At 37.8% G+C, this 27,822-nt stretch overlaps 1 protein-coding gene, 1 non-coding gene and 2 pseudogenes across 3 annotated transcripts in view; 2 read left to right on the forward strand and 2 right to left on the reverse strand.

Annotated features, from left to right (window-relative positions):
* The window catches only part of LOC118540009 (ras-related C3 botulinum toxin substrate 3 pseudogene), a 35,044-nt pseudogene extending 30,765 nt beyond the window's left edge, over nucleotides 1-4,279 (reverse strand).
* SLC44A5 (solute carrier family 44 member 5) overlaps nucleotides 1-27,822 on the forward strand; it is a 350,669-nt gene that overhangs the window by 43,069 nt on the left and 279,778 nt on the right. The window lies entirely within an intron of this gene.
* Nucleotides 16,385-16,487, forward strand: LOC118540014 (U6 spliceosomal RNA). The gene has a single exon (XR_004919428.1). It is a non-coding gene; the product is annotated as a U6 spliceosomal RNA (small nuclear RNA).
* LOC118540012 (U4 spliceosomal RNA) lies at nucleotides 24,578-24,710 on the reverse strand (annotated as a pseudogene).

Genomic DNA, 27,822 nt, shown 5'->3' on the forward strand with positions numbered 1-27,822 from the left:
GGCTTCTTGTGAGGAAGTCAGTGTCTACACATCTATCCCATGGTAGGTACTCTTGCCTGAATTGGCAGATGGTCAGTAAGCACTTAACATTTATATACTGACTCCCTGATCCCTTTGAGAACCTTGACTCTCTGTCAGTGAGATTATGAGTTTTAATTAATAATAATAATTCAACAAGTAATAATAATATAAGAAGAAGAAGAACAAGAAGAAGGAGAAAGAGGAGAAGGAGGGGTTGGAGGAAGATGAAGAGATGGAGGGAGAGAAGAAAGGGAGGAGAAGCTATTTTATTTTTTGTTGATTTTGGGGTGAAAATGTGTGACTGAGATCACTCAACTATTCTTCCCTTTGGGTGAGTTTGATTCCACGTGAATATGTGTTTCTCAGATCAGACAGTGTTGGTTTTATGATAGTGACTCAATATTGAGGTCTCAAGACTTACATCAAAATATCACAAAATTGTTGATCATAATAGAAGAAAATTATATACAGCTCATGTCCTATAGCTCTATATGAAAGTTTCAGGATTTTCTGAATATGATCTTTATTTTTGGGATTTTTCTGAATATGATCTTTATTTTTTTTTCTTTTTAAAAAGCAGCTAACCAACCAACAGTATTAAGGCAGTATTTATATGTGAGTGTTTCCTTTTCTCCGAGTGGAATAGCAGGTCAACAGTGTGCAACTGACATGCTCAGAGATGACAAAGGGCAGGAAACTGTGCCTGTTTTGAATAACCATTTCTATTGGTTTTAGTACAATGTAATTTCTGAGCTAGTTTCTGGGCAGCAATCTGAAATCTCCAACAGAAAAGAACTGATATGTCTCTGTAACCCACACACTTGATCTTTGGCAAAGTAATTTGAAAATTTGTGTTACATTTTATCAAATGTTAGAAGTTTTATTTATTTATTTATTTTTTTATTTTATTTTATTTTTTTTTAAAGATTTTATTTATTTATTTGAGACAGAATGAGAGAGAAAGAGCACATGAGAGGGGGGAGGGTCAGAGAGAGAAGCAGACTCCCTGCCGAGCAGGGAGCCCGATGCGGGACTCGATCCAGGGACTCCAGGATCATGACCTGAGCCGAAGGCAGTCGCTTAACCAACTGAGCCACCCAGGCGCCCTCAAACGTTAGAAGTTTTAGATAGCAAGTTTTTAAGATCTCTCAGGTGTAAACTCCACAGTGGTCTTATTATTACTTGAGGTTCTTGCTCAACTATCTTGCTGTTGTTACTTCTAAAGAAATATCAAAAATGAAAAATGTGAAGGTAACAGGAATCAGAATTAGAGGGACATTTGCTGTGCCAGTTACATACACCTACTATAGCATGTATCAAGCTGTCATTATTAGATTGTGATTTTTTTTTTTTTTTTGAGGGCAGGGACTATGCTTTATTCTATTTCTGAACCTAACACAATGCATGGCCCATAGTAGGTGCTTAGTAATAGATGTTTGCTGAATTTTTCCATATGTTTTTGGAGTGAGCTAATATATAATATATAAGCTTTAATAATTTAGACTGAAAAAGTGAATTCTTAATGTTTGACTCACTGACCAAATAGTATATATTAATAGATTCATAAAAAGCAACACTCATATTTTGTACTTGAAAAAATGCTTTTCACGTCTACTGAATTCTTGAGCAAATGAATGACATCCATTCCAGTTGAGCAGAATACTGGGTACTCACAGTGTACATAATAAATGTGTCCAGGCTTGCTATCATAGTTAGAAATGAATACAGTGTTGCTTGGATTTCAGTCATTGTGGAAACATTTAAGCCTTCTAAACATGAACCATGTTCTTTCTCTTTCCTCATTAAAAAAATTCATTTTCTTAGATAGATGTTCTGCCTATCTTGCCTCTTCACACCCAGATTACTTGTAGAACTTTAATGCTTGTAAAAATTACCCTGACAGAACATCAGAGAACTTTCTAGATATGAAACATTCAGGAACTGGTACTGTGTCACAGGGCAACATAAGAGGCAAAGCTATTGGGGGAACCCTGGGTGGCTCAGTCGGTTAAGCATCTGCCTTCAGCTCAGGTCATGATCCCAGGGTCCTGGGATCGAGTCCCATGTCGGGCTCCCCGCTCAGTAGGGAGCCTGCTTCTCCCTCTCCCTCTACCTGCCGCTCCCCCTGCTTGTGTTCTCTCTCTCTCTCTTAAATAAATGCAATCTTAAAAAAAAAAGAGGCAAAGTTGTGAGGTAGAAAATGTGCGAAGTTAAGCGGTAGTAGCTTCCCAGTGGCCTCACCCAGCAAGCTTGGAGTGGCTGGAGTGGCTGGAGGCCATTTCCCACCAATCCCCTCTGTCATACTCACTCCTTCCTTTCTCTTCTGCGTTTTCCTTAATCATGCTTGCTCTCCCAAAAGATAAGAAGGTAATCTGTCACTTAACAAATACCTACATGTTCCCTGTAGCACTCAAAGTGTATCAAGTCCATGTGTCTCAGGATTAAATTTCTTCCCCTCGTTTGGCATATTAAGATGCCTTTTGGAAGAATTTATGGAAAACTTGATTCATATAGCATCATGGTTAATAGCCCAGGTTTGGGAAATAAATCAAGATCAAATCCTGACTCCGCCTATTAGTAATTGTGGCAGAAAGCACTGGTTTGCTCCTCTGGCCTCCATCTACAATCCTCTTCTGCCTAGCCACCTTCCAGTTAGGGGTGGCCCTGTGACATAATTCTGGCCAATTGTATATAAGCAAAAGCTTGCTGGGTGAGGCCCCTGGGAAAGCTAGGAGACTGAGCTAGTATCACTCTTTCTCCATTCTTTCTGTCTGGAGTCCTGTGATGCCTGAAGGTGCAGCAGTTACTATGTAACTATGAGGCAATTAGTGTGCCTCCCATGGGGGAGCAGAAAGACAGAGTCTTCCTATCTTTGGCCACATGGCTTAGTAGAGAAAACAAACCTGCATTGCCTACCTCCAGCCCTCTTGGTATTTTTTTTTAAAGATTTTATTTATGTATCTGATAGAGAGAGGAGCATGTGCACAAGCAGGGGGAGCAGCAGAGGGAGTGGGGAGCCCCATGTGGGGCTCAATCCCAGGACCCTGAGATCATGACCTGGGCTCAGCCAGCCAGGTGCCCCCCGACTTGGTATTTTTGTTTGTATTTGTTTTTAGTAACAGCAGCAACCATTTCTTTCTAAGCCGTTGAAGTTGGTTTTTCTGCTAGTCACAGTTGAACACATCCCTAATTCTGTGTCTTCAGTTTCCTCATTTATAACTTGGGGATATTAATACTATCTACTTCATAGGATTGATGTGAGGATGAAGTGAGAGACATAGCAAAGTGTCTGGCTCAGTGTAAACACTCAATAAGCATTAGCCAATATCACTATTCCAACTTGAATATTTTTTCATTATATTTAGTGTTAGAAATGTATGCCATAAATACAGATCATATGCTACTTGGTATAGCTATAACATTTTATCTATCTCCTCTCCCAAGATTGTTTTTAGTGTTTTTTTATCATAGTTTTGTTGAGATATAATTGACTACAGTAAACTGCACATATTTAAAGTAGTCAATTTGGTAAGTGTTGACATATATTACCTGTGAAACCAATATAAGGCACAGAAGTAGAACAGGATAGAGTATGATTCATTCTGCCTGGAAGGAGAGGGGTCAGAAAAGGTTTCAGACTGTCACCACCATTAAGATAATGAATAGGTGCAATGACTTCATTTCCCTTTGTAATCTCTCCATTCCATCAGTTCTCATCCCCCTCTCCCTAAGACCACCTCTCATCTGCTTCCTGTCACTAAAGATTAGTTTTCATTTTCTGGAGTTTTATAGGAATGGAATCATACAGTATGTCATCTTTTTTGAGGAAGATGGGTCTGGCTTCTTTTCATTCAACATAGTTATTTTGAAATTCACCCATGTTTTTACATGTTCAATAGTTTTTTAAAAATTGTTGAATAATATTCCATTGTGTGGATATACAAACGTTTGGTTTTCACCTGTTGGTGAGAAATTTGTAGTATTTTTTTTTAACTGTTTTGATATATTAAGCATCTTTCTCAGAATACTTTGTTCATAAATCTAGTGGAACATATCTCATAGTATATTAAACTAAGTTATTTCCATATATCCTCCATTAGACTCGTGCTTACCCTTCAGGATTGGGGAACTGTGTCTTATTCCTCCTTGCTCTTCCAGCCTCTTGCATAGTGAGTGGTGTAGCTGCAAATTGGCAGTCCATATAAACAGCCTTCTTAGGTGAAGCCCAAACTTTTTCTTCCCCCTCTACTGTCTCCATTATCACCACTTACTGATTTATTCAAGTCAGAAACTTGAGAGATGTTTGTTTGCTATTTAAAAAAAATCTTTGTTTAGGTATAAGTTATATACAATAATACTCATCCATTCTAAGTATACAGATCAGTGACTTTGAAAAATGTATAGACCTATATAACTATCAAACCATTTGATATAGAACATTTCATCTCTGCAAAAAGTTCACTTTTGTACCTTTGACTATATAAGACTGACTCAAATGGCCAGTCTCTTGCACTAACTTTTGTTCTAGGCAACCACTGATCTGATATCTATCAATATGTAATGTTTTTGTCTGATTTAAACTTTCATATAATTTAAATTATTCAGCATGTACTCTTTTGGTTCATTTCTTTCACCCAGCGTAATGTTTGTGAGGTCCAACCATATTGCATTGATTTGTCCTTTTAATTGGGGATGTTTGGTCCATTTACATTTACTATAATTATTGGAATAATTGGGTTTAATTATACTATATTGCTATTTTTTTTCATTCTGTTTCTTCTGTGTTTTCTTCTTTTATGACTTCTTGGGGTTAATTGAATTTTTAACGTCCAATTTTATTTCCTCTATTGGCTTCTTAGCTATACATTTTATTATTATTATTGTTATTATTTTAGAGGGCAGAGGGGCAGAGGGGCAGAGGGGCAGAGGGAGACAGAGAATCTTAAGCAGACTCCACGCCCAGTGCAGGCCCGATGTGGTGCTCGATCTCACAACCATGAGATCACAACGTGAGCCAAAATCAAGAGTCAGACGCTTAACCAACCACCAGGCACCCTTATTATTATTTCTTAAATCCTTGTTTTAGGGCTTACAGTATGTATCCTTAACATGGCATAGTCTATTTAAAGGCAATATTCTACCTTTTCATATTTCCTACTTCCTTTTCACATATCCCACTTCTCATTTCACAAATGTAAAATGTTAATTATTATTATTCTATTTATACCCTCTCTCAAATTCACTTTTTCATTTAAAACCACTCAAATGACTGTTGTTCATTCTTTTCTGTTACAAAATTTAAACTCTTAACATGGCTTATCAAATCCATTATGTTTTGGGCCTTGTCCATATCTCTAACGACTTTTGCTGCCACTTTACCTCCAAGAATACTGATTTTTCTTAAAATTCTTCAAGCACAGCTTGCTGTTTCAAACCTCTGTGTCTTATATATATTGTTCCTTCTGTTTGGAATACCTATCCCCTTTTGCCTTTGGAAGAATTTTTCTGAGGAATTGTATGCCTGTGAAACTTTTCCTGGCTCCTCTCTTTCCAGGCAGAATTAATCATTCTCTGCTCTGCTCTACTTCTGTGCTTTATGCTTATTCAGATGCTTCTTGTGCACCACTTCAAATTTTCTTAGCCCTTGTATTCCAGCCCATGACTGCAGTGACAATTTCTGTGAAGATGCTGTCCATCTTCATGCAGGAACAGTCTGACAGTGCCCTGCTTCAGGCCTGTGCAATTTTACCTCTCACTGGTCCCCCCCCCCTCCCCTGGCATCCCCCATGGATTCTTTACTTGATGGTGAAGTTGCATGGGACACCTCTGGGATTTTGCTCAGTACTCATGCATGTGCAACCCAGGAGTGGTGGGGAGTTAATGCCCTGAGGAACAACCTTGACCAGTGAAGAGCAGAGTAATGTATAAATGCTGCCCGCCCCCCCCCCCCCAGGAGGTTATCAGGGTGTTCTATAAGACTGAGTATCCAGCCATCTGTATGGGTAGCTAGTCAACTCAATAATGAATCTTTTTCTGACTCTCCTTCCTTCTCTGGTTTGCTCCCTCTTTCCTAACTCTTATTCCCTAAATCACACTCCTTTGTCTTAGGCTCTGTATTCTGGGGAACCCAGGCTGAGAAAATACAATTATTACTTGTAGAACACTGTATTGTATTTATTTAAATGTGTGTTGCTTCCTCTAGACCAGTGATTTTTTAAACATCTCAGAGCAGTAATATCTTATATCAACCCCCAAAACACAGAACTGGTAAACGGAGAGCAATTCTGGTTGAAATTAGAATGGAACAGAAGCTTTGAAAAACAAACAACAACAACAAAAACAATGTACTAATTAAGCTGTGAACTTCATGATTTAGAAAATATGTCTTATTAATCTTTGACTCCTCAGAACCTGGTATAGTGGCTGGTCCCCAGCAGGTAGTCAATAATGTTTGTTAAATTGAATTAAATTGAACTGAGGGGAACTGAGGTCTAGAAAATATGATTTTATTTGGGCTACAGTGATTATGGATACAAGAAAAAAGAAAACAGAAATATAGTTCTAATACTTTTCCTGGAAACATGAGGTTTATTAGAAAAGACAATAAAACTTCTTCTGCAAGCGTGTTTTCTCATTCTTGACTTGGTATGCTAATCTTCAAACTGTTGTCCTGTTTTTTTTTTTTTTCTTTTGCTATATACCAGCAGTAATAGATTTAAATTGAGTTTTTAAAAATCCCCTACATATATACAATGGAATATTACTCAGCAGAAAGGATGAATACCTACCATTTACATAGATGTGGTTGGAACTGGAGGGGATTATGCTAAGTGAAATAAGTCAATCAGAGAAAGACAGTTTCACTCATATGTGGAATATAAGAAGTAGCACATAAGATCATAGGGGAAGGGAGGGAAAACTGAATGGGAAGAAATCAGAGAGGGAGACAAACCATGAGAGACTCTTGACTCTGGGAAAAACTGAGGGTTACGGAAGGAGAGGTAGGTGGGGGGGGCGATGGGCATTAAGGAGGGCATGTGATGTGATGAGCACTGGGTGTTATACACAACTGATGAATCATTGAACACTACATCAGAAACTAATGATGTACTATATGTTGGCTAATTGAATTTAAATAAAAAATCCCCTACATTCTTTAAATTGTTTATTAACAAAAGTGAAAGGGATGGGAAAGTTATTTATAATTACTTCACAGTCACAAATGTGGAACAGGTGAGATAGAGAGCTAATTTCTAGAAAGTAAATATGCCACTACAAAATCGAAGAGTTGGAAGCTCCTCTTACATCCTGTTATTATAATCAATACTGAATTGTGTCATCATTTCCTAAAAGTGACAGAAACTCCAGAAGGATAGCTATCATGAGCAAGGTCTTCTTGGCATTCTGAGATGGGGAAAAAAAACCCAAATGAAAAAAGCTGCTCAGGAAATTTATGCATTAAAAAAGTATATTTTTAAAGTGTACTTCTGTATGTAATTTGTATAAAGTATTTTGCTTATTGACTGATTCGTCAATCCACTCCCTCGCTCACTCACCCATCATAATGGTATTGAGGTTGACACACAGAAACCCTACATGAGAGTCTGTTCTTTACCATCAGTCAATGGATTTTTTTGTCAATAATTTTTCTTTAAACAAGAACTTTAAACTTTTATGGGTAATTAATGCCTGATTTCTATCTTCTTTATTGTAAAAAATGGGCATATTTATCAGATTTTTGAACAAAATATAGTCTTAACAGCCATCCATCCAATATCGACATAAATGTCAATCACACCTATTTTGTGCTAAGTGCTGAGGATTCAGTAGTGAATATAATTTATGAATATTAGACATGGCACAGCTGATTAATGAGACACAGTCATATATAGAGGCTAAGTGACTTGCCCAAGATAACAGAGCTTGTGAGTAAATTATTCCTCAGAATATATAAGATTATTTTAGATACGGCTTTTATTGGCATTAAGCCTCCAAGCATTACTGAGTGATAAACTATGAAAACAGCCAGTTGCAAAAGTAGTTACACAAATAAGAAAACACGAAAAAGGAAATTAGAAGGGGGAGATTTAGGGTTAGATTGGGATGAAGTGGGAAAAAAAAAATTTGGTTTCATTTCAGTTCATCTGGAAATTTTTCGAACTTGGATTTTCCCCCCTACTGGATTGCATATGGTTTGCATATAAAAAATATGTAATATATTGCATATAAAAAATAAAAACATAGGGGTGCCTGGGTGGCTCAGTCGTTAAGCATCTGCCTTCAGCTCGGGTCATGATCCCAGGGTCCTGGGATCGAGCCCCACATCGGGCTCCCTGCTCCACGGGAAGCCTGTTTCTCCCTCTCCCACTCCCCCTGCTTGTGTTCCCTCTCTCGCTGTGTCTCTCTCTGTCAAATAAGTAAATAAAAATCTTTAAAAATAAATAAATAAAACATAATGTTTATTGAGAGCCTAACATGTGCCAGGCACTTTAATATATATTAACTCATTGAATATTTACCAGTACTCTGTGAAATATTGTATTCTTAAATCTGGATGGCTGTTTCAGCCTGGTGTTACAGTGTACGTGTCAGAGTGACTCTCATTGCCCAGAGTCTGACACACAGTTTCAGGTTCAGAAACTGGGTTATTATGTGGTCACCCAGAGGTTGATAGGCCCAGGCAAATTGATTCCTTCTAGCTAAACTTACAAGGGTCTGATTATAAACCAGAACATCAATTTACAAGTCTCTATGAAGAAATTAACTAACAAGTAGTCTAGAATACTCATGTCAGTTTGTCAGCACATTTTATTTCCTGTGGGAAAGGAAGCTTGGAAAATAAAATTAAGGACAGGAAGATGCCAAGGAAGAATAAAATTAGAAGAAAATGCGTTGGGTGCTTTTAGTAAGGAAATTGTTATGCCATTATTTGAGCCTAGTGTGCCTTCTCCACCGTAGGACTGTACTTATCTGGCTAAGGGATCTGAATATGGTTTTCAGTCAGTCAGGTCCCTCTCTCAATATGTCTCCGAAAATGGCCAATTATAGCCTCAGCTGCAGCAAGACAGAGCAGATTGGGAGAGTCTGAGATTGTTCAAAACCAGAGCAGCCCAAGCTTCTGCAGGTGCTAGAAGGAGGAACAGAGACGCAGCATACAGAATAAGTATAGTAGTCAGGACAAAGATTATAACAATAATAGTAATCTCTAACAACGATTGAAGACTTATTATGTGTTAGAAATTGTGCTAAGAACTTTATATCAATTACATAATTTAATTCTCAGAACAACCATCTAAGGTAAATACCATTAGTATTCCTGTTTTATAGATGAAGAAACTGAAGTCTAGAAAAGTTAAAGTAATACACTAGAAAGTAAACATTTCTTAACATAGGGTAGTCCAGATGGGGTTGGGGGCATCTCAGGGTTACCAGGTCCAAAGTTGAGGTCTTGATTTCTTCTTAAAACGTGTTCATCCTCTAGGTCCGATGCTTCTGAATACTTCTAGGTCCTTCTCCCCCTTCTTCCTGTCGTCTGTGCCTCCCTCTCTCCACCTTGGTTCCTGACATCAGCAAATCCTGTCAATTTTACTTCCAAAATATGCAGTGGATCTTTCCCCTTTCCACCATCGCTACTGTCACTGTTCTCGTGCAGTTATGGAAACCACTGGTCTAGTTTCTGTTTCTATGAATTTGCCTATTCTAGACATTTCATATAAATAGGATTGTACATTTATGACCTTTTGTGTCTGGCTTCTTTCACTAGGCATAATGTTTTCAAGGTTCATCCATGATGTAACATGTATTGGTGCTTCATTTTTTTATGGCTGAATAATATTCCCTTGTATGGATATATTATATATTGTTTATTCATTCTTTTTGATGGACATTTAGGTTGCTTCCACTTTGACTATTATGAAAAATGGTGCTATGAATGTTTGTGTACATGTTTTTATTTGAAAGCCTGTTTTCAACTTGCCAGAGTAATCTTTTAAAAATGAAAATCATGTGGTTTTCCTACTTAGAAGCCTTCAATAGCTTCTCACTAGAATTATATTATATTATAATCTAAAATCTTTTCCATGGCCCACAAGGGTTTGCAGGATCTCCCTCTCCTTTCTCAGGTAAGCATTTTTCCTCTTCCCCCCATATATTACAGCCCCACTGGCTTCCATTTAGCTCCTCCAACTCCCTAAGCTTTTTAGGGTATTCACACTTGTTATACTTTGGCCTGAAATGCTCTTTCCAGTGCTTTTCATGGCTAGTACTCTTTCATCCTTCAAATCTTCATCCTCAGTGTTAATTTCTCAGAGATGCTTTCCCTGATTAAACTCCATTATTTCCTATTTGTTTCCTTATATTTTTATACCTTGTAATCATATGCTTGTTTCTTTGTGAACCCTCTTACTGTTTGTTGCCCTCAGAGGAATACAGTTCCTTAAGTTCAGGAGTTAAAGTACACCCTTTTTTTAAAGCACTACTATCTGCACATGTGTTTAGCAAAATATTTGACATAGAAGAGGTACTTCGTAAATGTTTGTTGAATAAATGCGAAAGATCACAGGTGTTGGAAGTGAGAGAGAGTAATTCAACATGTAGTGGCAGAGCTATATGAACAAGAAGGAAGAGCAAGATGGTGGAGAATTTTCAGTTACACTGATATTTAAAGATCTAGGCAGGGGGTTGGTCGACAGATAGGGAAGGACAATTGTTGGTTCAAGATGGGGAAATTTGGTCAAGAAGTCAAGAGCCGAACCTCTGGATGTAAAGTAAAAGTTAAGAAAAAAGAGCATGTTTAATTTGATGTCAGTTCTAGAGAGGCTGGCTAAATTTCACCAGTCTAAAATCAGGATTGCTTCTAGAAACCAGGCTGGGACTAAGATTGCAGCCATAGCTTTTGGGAGGGGAAGGATGCAAAAGATGGGGAACATGGCAGGGCTTGACAAACCCATTATAGAAATACGAATGAGCCTTTAATTGTTTAGTTGCTTAATAGTAAACACATTTTAAAAGATTATTGAATTTCAGAGAGTTAACATCCTAAACATTTTTTTTCCACTGAGGTTATTGAATCAATCCATTTTCTGAGGGTTACATTTTCATTCTTGTCCGAACACAAAATTGAACTAGTGGAATAGAAGGTTCCTGGTCCTTAAATTATAGGATTGGGCTAAGTCTTCCTTTTTCTCTGCCGTGTGATGAATGAAATGTGATAAAAATGAGAATTAGTTTGTATAAACCAGAGATATATTAACAAGATTCTTGGATAGGAGTTAGACATTTTCCAGGACTAATTAGGTAGCACTGTCATGAGGCAGGGTTAGTCTTGGATTATAATTAGAAGTTTGAAGCAAGACTTAGAAATTTCAAACAAAGTTTTATGAAGTAGGAAAAGGGTTAAATGGAGCAATAAGAAATGTCAGTTCTGGGCTTCTTAACATGTAACATTGAGACTGTAAAATTTTTAAAAATGTGATAACATTTAAACAAATAGATTTAAAAATAACTTGAAATGTCTTGAATTTGGACATACTTATGGGAATACAAATACGAATCAAGGAGAACTTTAAGAGAAAAGAATGGTTACATCAACTAATAGACATAGAAGGAATAATGGAAGTAGAAAAAAATCACTATTTTGTAACCACTGTGGAAACAATTGACTCAGAAGAATAATCAATGGATGATAAAAGTCTGAAGAAGAATGGCATATATATATATATATATATATATATATATATATATATATAAAATATATAATATAAGTAATCAGAATACCTCCGCAGAGATTACTTAATTGCAAAGTAAGAAATGGTAGTCTATAGAGGGGAAACCTGACTGACATCACCTTACAGGGTGCTCAAAGTTGATATCACCTGTGACAGAAACACTGAGATTTGATTCCTGATGTGATGCATTGAGAAAGTTAAAACATGGTTTATGTAGTAGTCTTGCCCAAAATGCATAACCGCAATCTAATCATGTGGAAACAGATTAGACAGACCCAAAGGCATATTCTTCAAAATAACTACTCTGGTACTTCTGGAAAATTGTCATGAAAAGAAAAGCGTGAAGAATTGTTCCAGATAAAGGGGACTAACAAGATATGCCAACTACATGTAATGTGTGATCTTGGATCTGGATGAGAGAAAAATTATGTAAAGGACATTATTGAGAAAATTGGAGAAAAATGACCATATGTGAGATAAAAATGGTATATAGATCTTGTCAAAATATACATAAAAGATTTTGATAATTATACTATAGTATAATGGAAGATGTTAACAGTAGGAGAAGCTGGGTGAAGAGTATATAGAACTGTCTGTACTATTTTTGCATCTTTTCTGTAAGTCTAAAATTATTTCAAAATAAAAATTTAAGAGACATACGTAGAAAAAGGACAGACAGGAAAAACGACCAAATTTTAGTAGTGATTTCTACCTGGTAAAATTAGCTTTTCCCTTTCATTAAAAAATACTTTTTTGTAACAAGTTTTCACAGTGAGTTATGTGTTGTATAATCATTAAAAATACTTAGCCTAAAATTAGGGAAAGAAAAACTAAACTCAAAAGAAAAATGCCACCTACTACAGCCAATTTGTTGACCAGCATGGCAGCTAAACATAAAAACATAAATGCGAGTGTTGAAAAAAAGGTGCATAAAAGTGGAAGACAGGATAGAGAAATCAACTGGTTAGGGATGCGTCTTACAGGTGGCTGCGAAGTGTGAGACTAGCTAATAAAAATAAGGACTGAGATTTAGGAGGCTGTGGCAGAGAGAATTTTATTTCAGTAGTAACGAGGAGAACACAGTTTCCTTCAAAGAGAGTAGATACATGCAGTATTTTATGTGTTAGAAGAGAATTAGGCTAAATCTCCAGGTTTTTAGGGAGTGTAAATTATGGTTGTGAGAGTATTCCCCAAATGTAGGTTTTTTAATAAGTTAAAACCACTTGCTTTAGATAATTATCTTCATACTTGTTTTTATCACAGACTCCTTTCTAAGCAAGTCAACTTGGCAGTGATTCAGGCATCCTCCTGAAGAGACAGCCTCTTAATGAGTGACGAAGGTAATCACCTACTCCAATTAAGTCCCTCTTGCTTGGGACTTTTGTGTAACATGTTATTTGTTCAGTATTAAATAAGGACAATAGAGAAATGGATGTACGCTGTGGTGTAATTAGGGGCCTCACCTGAAAAACTGCAGCATGTTAGTCATTACGGTTCTCCATCTTTTCCTATCTCAAGACCTCTGAGATGCACGACATCCTCTCTTCTGTGCCTGGGGCCTCCTGATAGCAGGGGTAGGTGTGGGGAGCAGGGGCTAGGTAGTTTGTAAAAGCAAGATCCCCAGGCATACTCAAGTCACTTCTGAAATGGCTCCCTTTTTCCTGTGTCGTTGCCCCTCCCTGAAGAGTTATGGCTAGAACTGGAATCGTTAACCTTTACTTTAGAGGATTATTATTTTCAGCTCCCTTGCTCATATTGTGACACAGCTAGAGCTTGCTCCTTAGAGAAGCAACATACTGTCACTTGTTCCTTGGAGAGGGACCATCGGGCTCCACTTCAAATTTTAACCCCGATTCCTACTATTTCTATCGCCATAATTAAGTTTTAAGCCCCTGGCAGGCACAGACCAGGTCTTACCCAGCTTTTTTACCCTCTTCAGGCCTAGCCTTTTACTTTTGAAAAGATAGTTACTTAGTAAATGTTTATTGAAAATGAATACTGTTTTCCTTAAGGACACATTTTATTCCTTCATGAAGGAAAATCTATTCCTAGCTATGAAAAAAAAGTAAAATGTTGCCTGAGTACAAATTAAAATGGAAGATCTAGAATGTGTAGCTTAAAGCTAAGCTACAGATCTTTGGGCTGAGTGTTTTGGAAAGATCAAAAGGGTTATTAAAAATAAGATCTAAAGATCTAACACGATGCTTAAAAAGGGCGCAAGAATGTGTCTAAATCTATATAGGTTCCTGAAGGCTGTGAGTGCTTTGTGGTATGTGGCTGGCCACCGACAGGAACCCCTGCTCCCATGAACATGTTCCTGGGCATTGTGCATCCAGAGACTCTGCCCTGCGAGCGGGGATTATAGTTGTTCCTCAAGTATGAGAACTGGGGACTAGCCAAGTCACAGGACATTTTCTTTTATGCAGACATACAGTGTTCCTAACATACTCATGTCTGGGGCAGATGACTTTCGTCTTTTAGGCCAGTTTGCTCATCTGTAAAAGAGAATAACAGTAATTATCTTACAGACCAAGGTCTGTGAGATTAAATTGGCACAGGGCCTGAGAGGTAGTATGTATATGCTGAAGAAATGGTGGTTTTTACGATTGTTCACAAATTATAATTCAGAAATGTGTTACAAATGGTTGAGTGTGGTTGAAATAGAACTACTAGGGCTGTATTTTACTTCAACTACATTGTAGTTTAAATTAGTTTATGTGAGCCAAGAGCAAAGCATTGCTACCATGTCTAACAATGCTTTAAGGAAAATAATTTCTCAGAGCTATACGACTGGCATGCTCCTGGACTCTTAGAGCCATGATGCACTTGTACGTTGAGTGTTACCTAGCCCTTTACCACGTTGCTCGTTTAATATTTATCTCTCTTCTCTGAATATTGGCTACCAATAATCTAGAAGAGACATCACAACTTCCACCATCAGAAAGAAACCATTTCATTCACCGTAACACCCACTTTTTTCACTTCCATTAATCGATACTTCTGTTGGCCTCCATTTGATGTCAAGTAGCTTCCAGGCCTTAGATTGTAAATTAATAAGTGACTTTCTCTATAGCATTTATAAGTCAAACTCCTTGGGCTTGAGTCATTACTCAGCTCAGTCTGTAAGGACATTTACTTTTTATTTTTTAATCCCATTTTGGGGGAAGTTTTAACATGTAATAAATGAGAAAAAAAACTATGATGATTAGAAATCTGTAGCAAAAGTCATAGGAAATAGTACAGGTTCTGGCAAGAACTTGTCCATTCAGAGGACAAACATGTGTACTCTTGTTAAAGCAGAGCAGAGACGCTGCAGGATCACCACCACCACCACCACCATCAGTACAAAATATTCCATAAACAAAATTACCTGTGAAGGTGCGCTAGGTGTCATAATAAGAGAAGCACATCAAGAACCAATGACCAAGAATTACTTACACAGAATTGACAGATGTGAAACAAATATCTCGATATGGGCACTCTAGTTTTCATGATATACAAGTAAGGTACAAATGAAATTTTGGCGTGTCACAAAGGCTAATTAGGTGACTGAAGTCGAGATTAGAGATAAAATTTAAGACTTTTATGTTTGTCAGGTTGATCTATATCAGTAACAATGTGACTTTGTTCTTTTGAGTTTGTCAGGGGATAGGGCATTTCAGTTTTGGTGGCCACCAGGACAGGATATCAGGACAGAGGCATGGAGAGGGATGGCTGTTATTCTTTGGAGTGGGTTCTTCAAGGAGGACCGGACTCTGGGGGAGCCCGGTGCTAGTACCTGGTGCTAATGCCTCGTGCTGCATTTCCAGAATGTGCCATTGGGGGGGGCACATGGAGGGGAACACCAGTATTTTTATACATGTAGCTCTAGGCAGTGTATGGCTTCAGGGACAACAAAGAGGAATGCCAATGCCAGAGATAACCAAAGGGCAAATGATCTAGCACCAAAAATCGCCTCAGAGAGGAAAAATAAATTTCGCCTGTTGTGAAACTGATGTGAATTTTATGTTTTTAAGTGCACATGTTAGCAACAAAACCAGCAAACATTTAAATAGGATTTTCAAGCTGACAGTTGACTCAGAATTTCTACGTTAGCTTAAATGGGAGTGCCTCGATTCACTCCTCATTCAATTCAATTCAATCGAAAGGAGGCCTTTATAGTAGGTCTTAAAGCACACTGAGGATTTATTTGTATTAACATCTTAATTTTGCTAAATGCCAATAAATGCTATGCCTTAGAGTCACTCTTCTGTTAGAAATTGCCTTAAAGAAAATGTTTTATTGTAAAATTTAAGAATTATATTGTGACTCATATTTCCAGAAGCCAAGGTGCTATTTCGGCATTTATCTCTACATGGACAAATGCATCTAGATCTAGATCTACATCTGTAGCCATATCTGTATCTATCTGTTGTCCAGTGGTCACACTCTCAAACATACTTAGAGAAAATAGAAATGGACATGTTTAGATTGAGTTGATAAGATTAAAAATCATATAAAAATGAAGAATTCACACATACTTAAGAAAAAAGGACTGGAGGTAAAGGCAATAACACTTTTTCTTCCAGCCTAAGGCAAACATAGTTGATCAAGACCCATCTGTTTGTTCACAGATTTTCTATTCTACTTCTCTGGTTGACCTCACATCTATAGCACATATAATAACACTGAAATATTACAGAGATTAGCATAGCCCCTGTGCCAAGATGACTCACAAATTTGTAAAGTTGGCATATTTTTGCATAGTTAATGACGTTTTTCTTTGGGTTCTCACCGCATATTGTATACACATTGGCTGTCATCTTTCCGTATTATAATTTTTTGTTTACTTCTCTCTCTCATGAAACAGAATTCCCCAAAGAAGGAAATTATTCCTTTTTTAATTTAAAAAAAATTTTACACTCCACATGGGGTTCAAACTCATGACTCCAAAATCAAGAGTCACATGCTCTACCAAATGAGCCAGCCCGGCACACCAGGAAATTATTCTTTGGATCCATAGTGGCTAGCATAGCGTCTGGCTTCTAGAAAGTACCAGAAAATCTTTAATGAATGATTAAAAGATTTCATAGTCTGTGAATAAGAAACATGAAACAAATCTTTGTATTCATCATGCTCATCCAGAAATTGATTCTGAAACAGTTAATCCTTTTCTTCCCTCCTCACCTTGTCTTCCTGATGACAGAATTTCTATTTTAGTGTGATGCCCACATGGCCACCTCCTGTTGATAACTAGTAGGCATAACTCAGTTTCATGATGGACAGATGGACAAGCCTGCTGTTGTTCTTAGCCATGAGACTGTTACTGCTTATTCTCTTAGATGCATCAACATGTCTTGCTTCCCCTTTTTTTATTAATTTTTTATTGCAGGACTATACATATTTGCTCCTAACACTGCCTTGCTATATTTGTAATATCAGAAGCCCACAAGCAGGCTCTGGAAGACAGATTAGCAGAAATATTTTGAGAGGTGCATGTTAATCTAACACAAAAGAAGAGGACTCTATGGAAAAGAGGCCATAAAATATTGCTATTATCCAACTGAATAGGGGTGGATCTTCCTCTTTCTCTTCTAACATGGTGAGATTGACTGGAATAAAAATAAAGTTGCAATATATTTCTGGGAAAAGGGATCCAGATTATGCTACCAATTTGAATTTTTCAGCTAGAGGACTGCAAAGTCATTCATTGAAATTTTATATGTAATTACATATATGAATAGTAGCTGCTTCAAATTAATTATATAAATTATAATTCATAGACTTAACATTGGCATGTTACTTAATTTTTTATTTTTTAAAATTTAAAAAAAGATTTATTTATTTATTTGAGAGAGAGAGAGTGTGCGCGCGTGAGCGCATGAGCAGGGGGAGGGGCAGAGGGAGAGAGAGAATCTCAAGCAGACTCTTCACCAAGTGTGGAGCCTGATGTGGGGCTGAAACCCACCACCTTGAGCTGAAATCAGGAGTTGGATGCTTAACTGACTGAGCCACCCAGGTGCCTCTACTCTCTTGTTACTTAATTTTTTAAACCACATACAGCATTCAAAAGCATTTTAACATGGGTATCTTCTTTATAAGAAAAAAGGAAATGGGGGAAGAAAATTATTTACTTAGTTTCTCTCATGGGACAGGCATTTTTATGCCTTTTCCAATGTTTTTCATGTAATCTTCAGAACTAAGCTGTGAAATACATTGTATGATTATTTTATAAAAGAGAAAACAAGAACTCAACGATAGTAATTTGTTCATGGTCACAGAGCTAGGAATGACAAAACTAATAACAAGGCAAGTGTTTCCAACTCAAATTTATTCTCGGCTTACTGTGTTAGATTAGCCAGGATACAGTAAATTTTCAAGGAATTTGGATTTTAATTATATAAATAGCAGTGTCTTAAAGGATTTTCCATGTTGTGAATGGGATGTCTTAGAAACTAATTTCTTCTAAGTTGGGTAGGGTACTTGTCCCCTTTTCCAGATGCATAAGTGGGTTAATTGCAAAAAACAATTCAATAATGTGCTGCAGGGGAAGTGATTTCTGAATTTTTGGAATGCCTAAGCCAGAAAGCAGAGTGCTCCAGTATTTCCAAACATGCCTCAGGAACTACTGTTCTGCTTTCTAGAAGTCATGATTTGTCTTGTCTATCCTGTTTGCCTTCAGGATCCATGCCTGGGCTACCATGATGGGGTCTGACCAGAGCTCTTGGTTTCATTCTTGTTTTGACTAAACTCATGGACCACCAGTGATCTCAGTTGACAAGGGGGTTTGAGGTGAAAATCACTCTAGCTTTCCAGGGTGCTGTTAGCAAGCATCAGTTTGTGGCTAGATTTCTCTGAGGCCCATTGGGATTGTCCCTGTGTATATCTAGACCCTAGGACAACCCTCGAACTGACTGCCTTTTTTGTGGAACAGGGGCAGTACAGGCCTTGAACTTCCTCCGTGTGTTTCAGCACACACTTCTCCCCCTCTGGTGTGGTGGCAGTGTCCATGCTGAAGAGAAGAGAGTCTGTACATTTGCTCCTTTCCTCATCCTACCATCAAATATGAGTCGGACTCACTTTCTCAGGGTGGAAGGATAGACTATGGGACCAACTGCTGGTACCTTGCACTTGAGTAACATAGTCGCTAAAATGAATTAACTCTGCAAAGTAACAGAACTGCCAGTCATCCTGGTTTCCTTGGGTAAAGCAGACAGTGCCAGAGGCAATTTCTAACTGTGTTAGATGATGGTTTCTCCCCCCAGATCAGCTGCAATTATAGTATACCTAAAAATGAGGGTTAATCAAGACAGAATTATCAATGGGCTAGGTAAAATTTGACAAGTCACTTTCATTCCAACTGAGTTGCAAAGATGATTGCAATATTTGGAAACTGTGCTTTAGGAAGAGGATCTGGAAAATTATAATTCTAAAATGTGAACATATTTTCTGTGATGAGGAAATGGTCATTATCTATATTAAAATAGAGGTTTATTTCTCTCCATTATCTCTTTTTTTCATATTCCTTTAAATACATTTTTCTTGTAATTTAAATTTAGTGATTAAGCTATACTTATAATAATGCATTGCCATTAATGAGAGAAATGTCACCTTTAAAAAGTTGATTCAGTAGTATAAGTTATTTTGGGACTGGATTTGAGCCCAGTTCTTTAATGAAAACTATTTCCCTTTTCTTTTTCTAGGACAGTGGAATTAAAATAATCTGTTTTGTCTATTTCCAGTCATGACATATTCTAGGCTTAAGTAAATAAACCCAACTGAAAAATAACAGACTAACCAGCTCTGTCTATCACTTCACTCAAAACTGTCATTTTTCATTTCAAGGTTATATTCATGAGCATTAATATGAAAACTCTCTGTCAAAGGTTTGCTGTCTGTGTTTTGATTGCTTTAGAATGGAAACCTAAATACTGCATTTCAGAAATAAATGAGGAGGGTCAGTGGGGGGAATCCTGGAGAGGAGTTGGGAGGCTGGTTCTGGTCTTGGTCTTCTACCATGTATGTGCCCGGACAAGTCACTTTAAATTTCTTAGCATCAGTTTTCTTTGCTTTTAAAACCAAGAGGGTTAGACTAAGTTAGGATGGAAATAGGTGTCCTCTTGTCTGCTAGGTAATGGCTAGGAAATGGTGTCCTCTTGTCTGCTAGCCAATTGGTAATGGCTGCCTAGAAGGCCACATTGGGGATGACGGTGGGCCTCTTCCAGACCTAGCTGACAGGAGGACTGGGGGCAAGAAAGCCACTAATTTGCATTCCCTGAACTCAACAACTTCTTGGGTCATTCTCTGCTTCAATTTTGACTTTCATGATTTATTCTTAATCTTTCACTTCAAGAAAATGGTCTCCCCATACTTGAAAATATTTGAAAATTTGACAGCAAAGAGACATAGTCTTTGAATTTATCTAGTCAAAATGAGACTGATGTATTTAAAGGTACTTTGTAAAACACAGAGCACTGTTTTTGTTATTTGAGGACTACATGGTGAAATAATGGTAAGTTTTCCCATGATTCCTTTGAGGACTCCCTCCTCTCTAAGTTTTCATGAATGCTTATTGCATGACGGTTGCATCCTCTTTCAGTAAATTTAAATTTCAGTAAAGTTACTCTTTCTATTGATAATTAAGATAAGTAAGTGTAAAATTGTATAGTATAGACAGTAACACTGTAGACTGTAGTCATCAGAATTGTCAGGGAATATTAAGGAAATAGAACTTGAGCAGGGCCTAAAATGAACAGAAGTTAAATAAAAGAGCATTGTTAGGTATGGGACAGAATTTGAATAAAGCATGTAATAAGACATAAGCACAATTTGGAAGAGAAAACAGGAAGTATAGGCTATTGGGTTTCAATAAGAAAAGTTTGGATTGCTATAATATTAATATTGATAATTGTTAACATTTATTCATTCCTTTATCCCGCCAATTGAGTACTTCCAATGTGACAGACCCTGGACTAGACACTGGGGATACAGCTCTTAGCAAAATGGACAAAAATCCTTGATTTTATAGAACTTACATCCTAGTGGGAGAAGACAGATAATAAACAAAGCAATAAGTGAAATATGTTATGTGTTAGAGAGTAATAATTGCAAAGGAGAAAAATAAATCGGGGAAGAGAAAAGGGAATGGTAGGGGTGGGTTGCAATTTTGGACAGAGTGGCCATGAAGTCCTCACCGGGAGAGTGACGATTGAGTAACGACCTGAAATACATCTCAGGCATTCTGCTAAGTGAGTTACATACAGGAAATCATTTAATTTTCATAGCAATTCTGTGAGAATAGGTACTATTATTATCCTCATTTTATAGATGAGAAGCTGAAACACAGACAGCTAAAATAATTCCTTAAGAGTGCACAGCACTTAAGTGTAAGAGCTGGGATTTAAATCTGGGAAGAGTTTATACTGTTAGTCTGTAAGACCCGATAACAAACGTCCTTGAAAAGGTTGTTCGAGGTCCAAGAATGATACTATTTTAGAGCCGGAGGGAAATTTACTGATTGTCTAATCCAGTAGTTTTCAAAGTATATCATAATCACCTGGAGAGCTGGTTAAAACCCAGGTTTCTGGGGAGCCTGGGTGGTTTAGTTGGTTAGGCGACTGTTCGTTTCAGGGAGCTCATGATCTCATGGGTTGTGAGACCGAGTCCTGTGTTGGGCTCCTGCTCGGCGAGGACGAGTCTGCTTGAAGATTCTCTCCCTCTGCTCCTCCCCCTACTCTCTCTGTCTCTCTCTCTCTCAAAATAAATAAATAAGTCTGTAAAAAAAACAAAACCAAAAAACCACAACCCAGATTTTGTTACCTTCTCACCAGTTTCTGAATCAGTACGTCTGGGTGAGGCCTGAGAATTCTCATTCTAACAAGTTTCCAGGTGAATCTGATAGCTGGACAGCACTTCGGGAATCATTTAGTCCAGTGGTTCTCAAACTTGGCTGCCCCTTAGGATCGCTTGGGGAGCTTTTAAGAACTACCCATTCCCTGGGCGCCTGGGTGGCTCAGTTGGTTGGGCGACTGCCTTCAGCTCAGGTCATGATCCTGGAGTCCCTGGATCGAGTCCCGCATCGGGCTCCCTGCTTGGCAGGGAGTCTGCTTCTCCCTCTGACCCTCCCCCCTCTCATATGCTTGCTCTCTCTCATTCTCTCTCTCTCAAATAAATAAATAAAAAATCTTTAAAAAAAAAAAAAAAAAAGAACTACCCATTCCCTATTGAAGGTGGTACTGACAGTCTGTATTTCATTGGTCTGGGCTGAGACTGTAATAGGATGATGTCAGTGACTGCAATATACATGGAGGATTAAATACCACTGGTCGGATTTAACCCTCATTTTACAGATAAGGAAATTGAGGTCTCAAGAAAGTAACTCTTCCCTTCTCGTTTTGGCTCCTAGCATTCTGCTCATTGTTTCTTACTCACCTACTTGATACTCAGCTGTATAAAGTCAGGGGCTCTGTATCTATTTAGCATACAGTAAAGATTCAATAAATGTCTACTGTTGAGTTACTAATGTTGAAGGGAATGGGGCACCGCTAAAATTTTTTGGCCAGCAAAGTGATATATATTGAAAGTAATATTTTATTTATTTACTTATTATAAAGGTTTTATTTTTTAAAGATTTATTTATATCGAGAGAGGGAGAGAGAGCCCCTGAGTGGGGGGGGGAGGGGCAGAGGGCGAGGGAGAGAGAGAATCTCAAGCAGACTCCCTGCTGAGTGTGGAGCTGATGCCAGGCTTGATCTCACGACCCATGAGATCATGACCTGAGCTGAAATAACAAGTTGGACGCTTAACTAAACCATCCAAGTGCCCCATAAGGACTTTATTTTTAAGTCATGTCTACACCCAATGTGGGGCTCAAACTTAGCAGCCCTGAGATCAGCAGTTCCATGCTCCACTCACTGAGTCAGCCAGGCACCCTGAAAGTAATATTTTAGGAGGATTTATTATTAGGAAGGATAAGATAAAGAGACTAGAGACATGATGATCTTCCTACTGCAGTGATTCTGTGGAGCCTTGCTACTCAACTTGTGATAGAGACCAGCAGCATCAGCATCACCTGAAGCCTTGTTAGCAATGCAGACTCTCCAGCCCCACCTCAGACCTACTGAGTCAGAAGCTACAGTTTTACAAGATTCCCAGTGAGATGCATGCACATACAAGTTTAAGAAGCACTGCTCTAGGACATCCTATGACCAATGCTGGACTTACAGGGTAGCCCTAGGGGATCAAAAAAACCCAGCAAATATGAATGGCTGGTCAGGTCAGCTTTTCCTTAAGCCTTTTCCTTGAGATTACCAATTCTCTGGGATCTTAACAGGTATTCAGTGGTCAAAAAGCTTTAGAAAATACCAGGTTAAACAAAGCTAAACAAGTTTCTTTATGGCCAGACTTCTTTTATCTTTTAATATGCTAATGTACTTTCTGAGTCTCCAAGAGAAAAACTGTATTACTTAGCTGCTTCTACACTTATTGATCATGGAAGCCAGTTTGGGAGGCATCTTTCCATGTTACTATTTTGTGTAGCACATCTTGGTAAAGTTGTAATATGTCCTTTGTGATATTTAGGGCCTCAGACATAAAATATTCTAGCCCCTAGGCAGGAAATGATCTTACATTTCCTAAATTTAATAGATGCCCAACCTTTCGATTGCTGGCCCAGGTATGTGCTTTCACTTCTGACTCACTTTCATTGGCTGAAGCCTATTTGGACAGAGTCATAGGATAGATTTGTGGGTTCTGTCAGTGCTGGTCTGAGGAAAATTTTAAGAGTTAGTTGCTGGTTATGATGTCTGATGGAAACAGGGAGGAGACACTGGAAAATGTTAAGGTCACTGGTAACATACTGAATTTTAGTTTGTGTGTAGCAGTAAAATCAGGGGGTATGACTGTGAGTGATTACTGGGTAAACAAAGAAGATAGAAAGAAATTTGATAGACAATTATGAGCCACAACATCTGTCAGCAAATTTATAGTCAAAAATAAAAAGAAGCAGATGAACAGACACTTTTGAGAACTAAGGTTGTTTGAGATTTAGGACAGTCCAAAATTGGTTTTTCACAGTTTATTTCCATTGATGCCTTTTTTGAAAATTGATGGCCCATTTTAACACTGACATGTTGATTATCCCGCATTTTTTTAACTCAGAAAGCATTTGATTTTAAATCACACTCACCAATAAACTACCTATATTTTGGATAGTGCTTTGTTTTACTTTTATGGTATCCTTGACAAGAAGTTTCACTTTTTCTTTTTCTTTCTTTTTTCGGTAGCAGTATACTCGCTGCTCTTCATGGTAAGAGGAATGAAAATACTTTCTCAATGATACACTTACTGTGGTCAGTAGCAACATCATTTTTAATTATTTTTCTTTTCTGTTAATAAACCTTTGGAAAGTATTTTTGATTTGGATCTGTCCTTTCAAAAGCTTTACTTTTTATTCCCTTTTCCTGACGTTAAAAAATGTCATTTCTTGCAAAATCAAGGGAGTACTGTTATTTCTACTTATGACATCAGTATACTTTTTCTTAGGAATTTTTCTCTTAAAAAATTTGATCTTCAAAAAATTTGATCTCACTTTAATGGGTAAATTTGGATATGGAAACCTTTTTGTTGTTGTTTTTTAGAGAGGAAGAGGGGAGGGGCAGAGGGAGAGGGAGAGAGAGAATCTTAAGCAGGCTCCATGCCCAATGTGGAGCTGATGCATGGCTCGATCTCACAACCCTGAGATCAGGACCTGAGCTGAAATCAAGAGTGGGATGCTTAACTGACTGAGCCACCCAGGTGCCTCTGGATATGTAAACATTTTAAACCTGATTCAACTCAGTTTCTCTTTATATAATGTACCCTTAGTTGACAATTTCCTGCACTTTCAGAAGAAATTTTAAAGAGAAAGGAAGAAAATTTTTCAATTAGCAATAATCGCTCCTCGGATAAACCTCATTGGCTACGATACTGCCACTGCGCAAAGCTTGAAAGGAAGAAAATTTTTGAAAAATCAAGCAGAAAATATTGAATTAAAGTAGTCTTTGGTTTCAGAAACTTCTAGAAGATGTTGGTGTAGTTTCAACCCACTTTTTCTCCATGTCTAAAATCTACAGTTTCCACAACACTATGACAAGAATGGTGATCCGAGATTTTATAAGCTACTAACTCATCCCAAAGAAATTTAGTTTTTCTTATTTTACTAGATTTACTAAGACAGAAAAGTAGACTGAGGCATTACGGCAGCCTTTGGAAGGGATGCTAAAATGCTTGATCTGTCCTACTGGCGGGATAACAATGGTGGGAGATGCCATTTACTAGGCAATTCTGCCTCTTCAGTGGAGTGGGACAAGGGATATTTTAGCAGCTGAGTGACTACCTCTGAACAGGTGGAGAGGGCTAGATGGGTGCTATGAGAACACCAGCTGCTGAATTTTGGACAACATGGTGGCTTGTACCAACTACAAGCCCTTATAGTTGGTAGGAAAGAGATAATAGAGGCAGCAATTGTCCCACATGCTAAAGATAATTTACTAGTGATCCTTATTTAATATACATGCTGAAGGTTGCCAATACTTAGTCTAGAAAGATGTTCAACAAGCATTGGAAATAGGGGTTCACATTAAGCCTTGGGTTACTAGACAATCCTATCACCCAAATATTTGTACAACATCGATCCAATAAAGTATTTATCAAGTATCATTAGAGGTCATGTTCTGTGCTAAGTGCTAGAATGCCAGGACAAGAAAAAGATAAATGTTACCATTGCCATCACATTGTTTGCTGACTAGCATGTGATGCAGACAAGTAAACAAGATGATATAACACAGTAATATGCCATGATAGGAGAAATAACAGGGAGCCATGATAGTATACAGAAGGGGGTACTTAGCTTTTAGTTAAGGAGCCAGAGAGGCAGAGGCATCTACATGAAGGATGACTAAGCACTGGATGGACCAAAAAGATTGGGCAGGAAGAAGCATTCTGGGCAGAGGAAAAAAGCATATACAGAAGCTCAGAGGAAGATCATAAGGAATGTTTCATCTAGAGCATACAAATCTTGGGAAGAAGGAGAAATGGTAGAAATGAGGTTAGAAAAGTAAACAGAGTCCTGACATACAGGGTTTTCTAAACATTTGGGCTTTATTATAGATGGAATAGAGAGCCATTGAAAGGTTTTCCAACAGAGAAATGATTTGATATGCATTTTAAGACAATGACTCTGGTGGCATTCAAGAGAATAGACCAGAGGGAGAGAATACTGGAGAGAATGAGACCAATGGGGAGACTGTTGCAGAAGTTTATATACTAGAAGATGGTAGCGTGTATTTCACAAATGATGGCATTCTTAATAGTTGGTGCTTTTGTAATCTTGCACACTAGACATTAAAGTTATTTATTCTTACTTTTATAAGATTAAAATGTTTGTTATTTTTAACTTTGTATTTCCCATTTTATAATTCTTTAAGAAACCATTCTTCTTTCTTCTTTCTTGTATCTTTGTTAATTATTATGTCTGTTGCTTCCTGAATATTCTCCTGTAAATGTCTTTTCTGCTCTTGACATGTATTTTACACCTTTTGTCATTGTGATTTCTTTTTCTTTCTTTCTTTCTTTCTTTCTTTTTCTCTTTGTGGTTTCTTTTTCAAACTTGAGTACAGAGTTAATGATGAGAGAAAAGTAGTTATGATTCTAGTGAATAGATTTCAGTTGCCACAACTAGGGATAGCCTGAGGTTTCTTGAAAAGGACAAGTAGAAAAAAATTCAGTGGTTTTCAGCACTGGAAAGAAAGAATATAGTTTAAAGACAAACAATGTTCTTGGAGGGGAAGAGGCTTGCTGTACAGCAATCAATATAGTAGAACTAGAAAAGACCAACATGGATCAACCCCAAAGTGCAAAAAGTAATTAAGGGCACAAAAAGCACATAATAAATGTCAAGTACAAAACAGAAGCTGAGAAATTACAGAGTGAAGTTCAGAGTTTAAAAATGACAGAAAGACCAAAGGTGGCAAATGACAAAAACATTTCATATAAGACTAACTAAAAGTGCTACAATATTACAACAATATTATATAGGACACTACAGGTCAGGAAACAGCCTAGAAAGGTGTCTAATGGATAGCAAAGGTGAATCATTGACTGAGAGGGTCTTGTAGACATTGATTAAAAAAAGTACGATTAAATGAATTCTTTGTCTCAAAGCTCTCAAAAAGCTCAGTCTTGCTAAACAGAGAAATCAATTTAAAATGAAAGAAGTAAAATTATTCTTTGGAAATGTTACCAACCAGTAAGTGGCAAAGAAATTGAGAAATTTGAATTCTCATATAGGACCAGTTATGCTTTCTTTTAGGATTAGTGATGTTCAAGGCCTTTAGAAATCCTTTATAAAAACGTATGTTGCTTTTGTGTATTTTGTTCCCAAGTCACCCAACGTAGGCCATGTTTAATGCTTCCTTGGCTTTCTATGTGTCAGAGTATGACACACCTGTCCCTTACCAGGTAAAACAGGAAAGGAAAACATCAAGAGGATGTACAGAAATCCTAGCAAAAGAACTTCCAACCTATTAAACTTCTTGGGGGGATGGGGGGAGGGAAAATGTGCTCATTATGTGTGTGAAGTGGAGAGTTGGAAGAATGGGAATTTCTCACTCTGGAAATCCTTTGTCTTAATCCCTTTGGGTTGCTGTAACAAAACTATCATGGACTGGGTGGCTTAAACAACAAGATTTATTCCTCATGGTTCCAGAGGCTAGAAAGTTCTTGCCAGAGGCCTGTTTGCCTGTCTCTTGGCTTCTACAAGAAGTCTTGTAGACAGCTGCCTTAGAGTTTTGTGTGTGTGTGTGTGTGTGTGTGTGTGTGTGCATGAGAGAGGGAGAGAGAGAGAGAGGGAGGCAGACAGGCAGGCAGGCAGGCAGACAGACAGATGGACACACAGACTAATCCCATCATGAGGACTTCACTCTCATGACCTAATTACCTCTCAAAGGCTTCATCTCCAAATGCCATCGCTTTGGGGATTAGGGTTTCAACACATGAATTTGGAGAGGACGGAAGCATTCAGTCCACAGCATTCTCAGAGATAGAAATTTTCCAAAGA

The sequence above is a fragment of the Halichoerus grypus genome, chromosome 5, assembly GCF_964656455.1.
Source record: "Halichoerus grypus chromosome 5, mHalGry1.hap1.1, whole genome shotgun sequence".
Taxonomy (NCBI): domain Eukaryota; kingdom Metazoa; phylum Chordata; class Mammalia; order Carnivora; family Phocidae; genus Halichoerus; species Halichoerus grypus.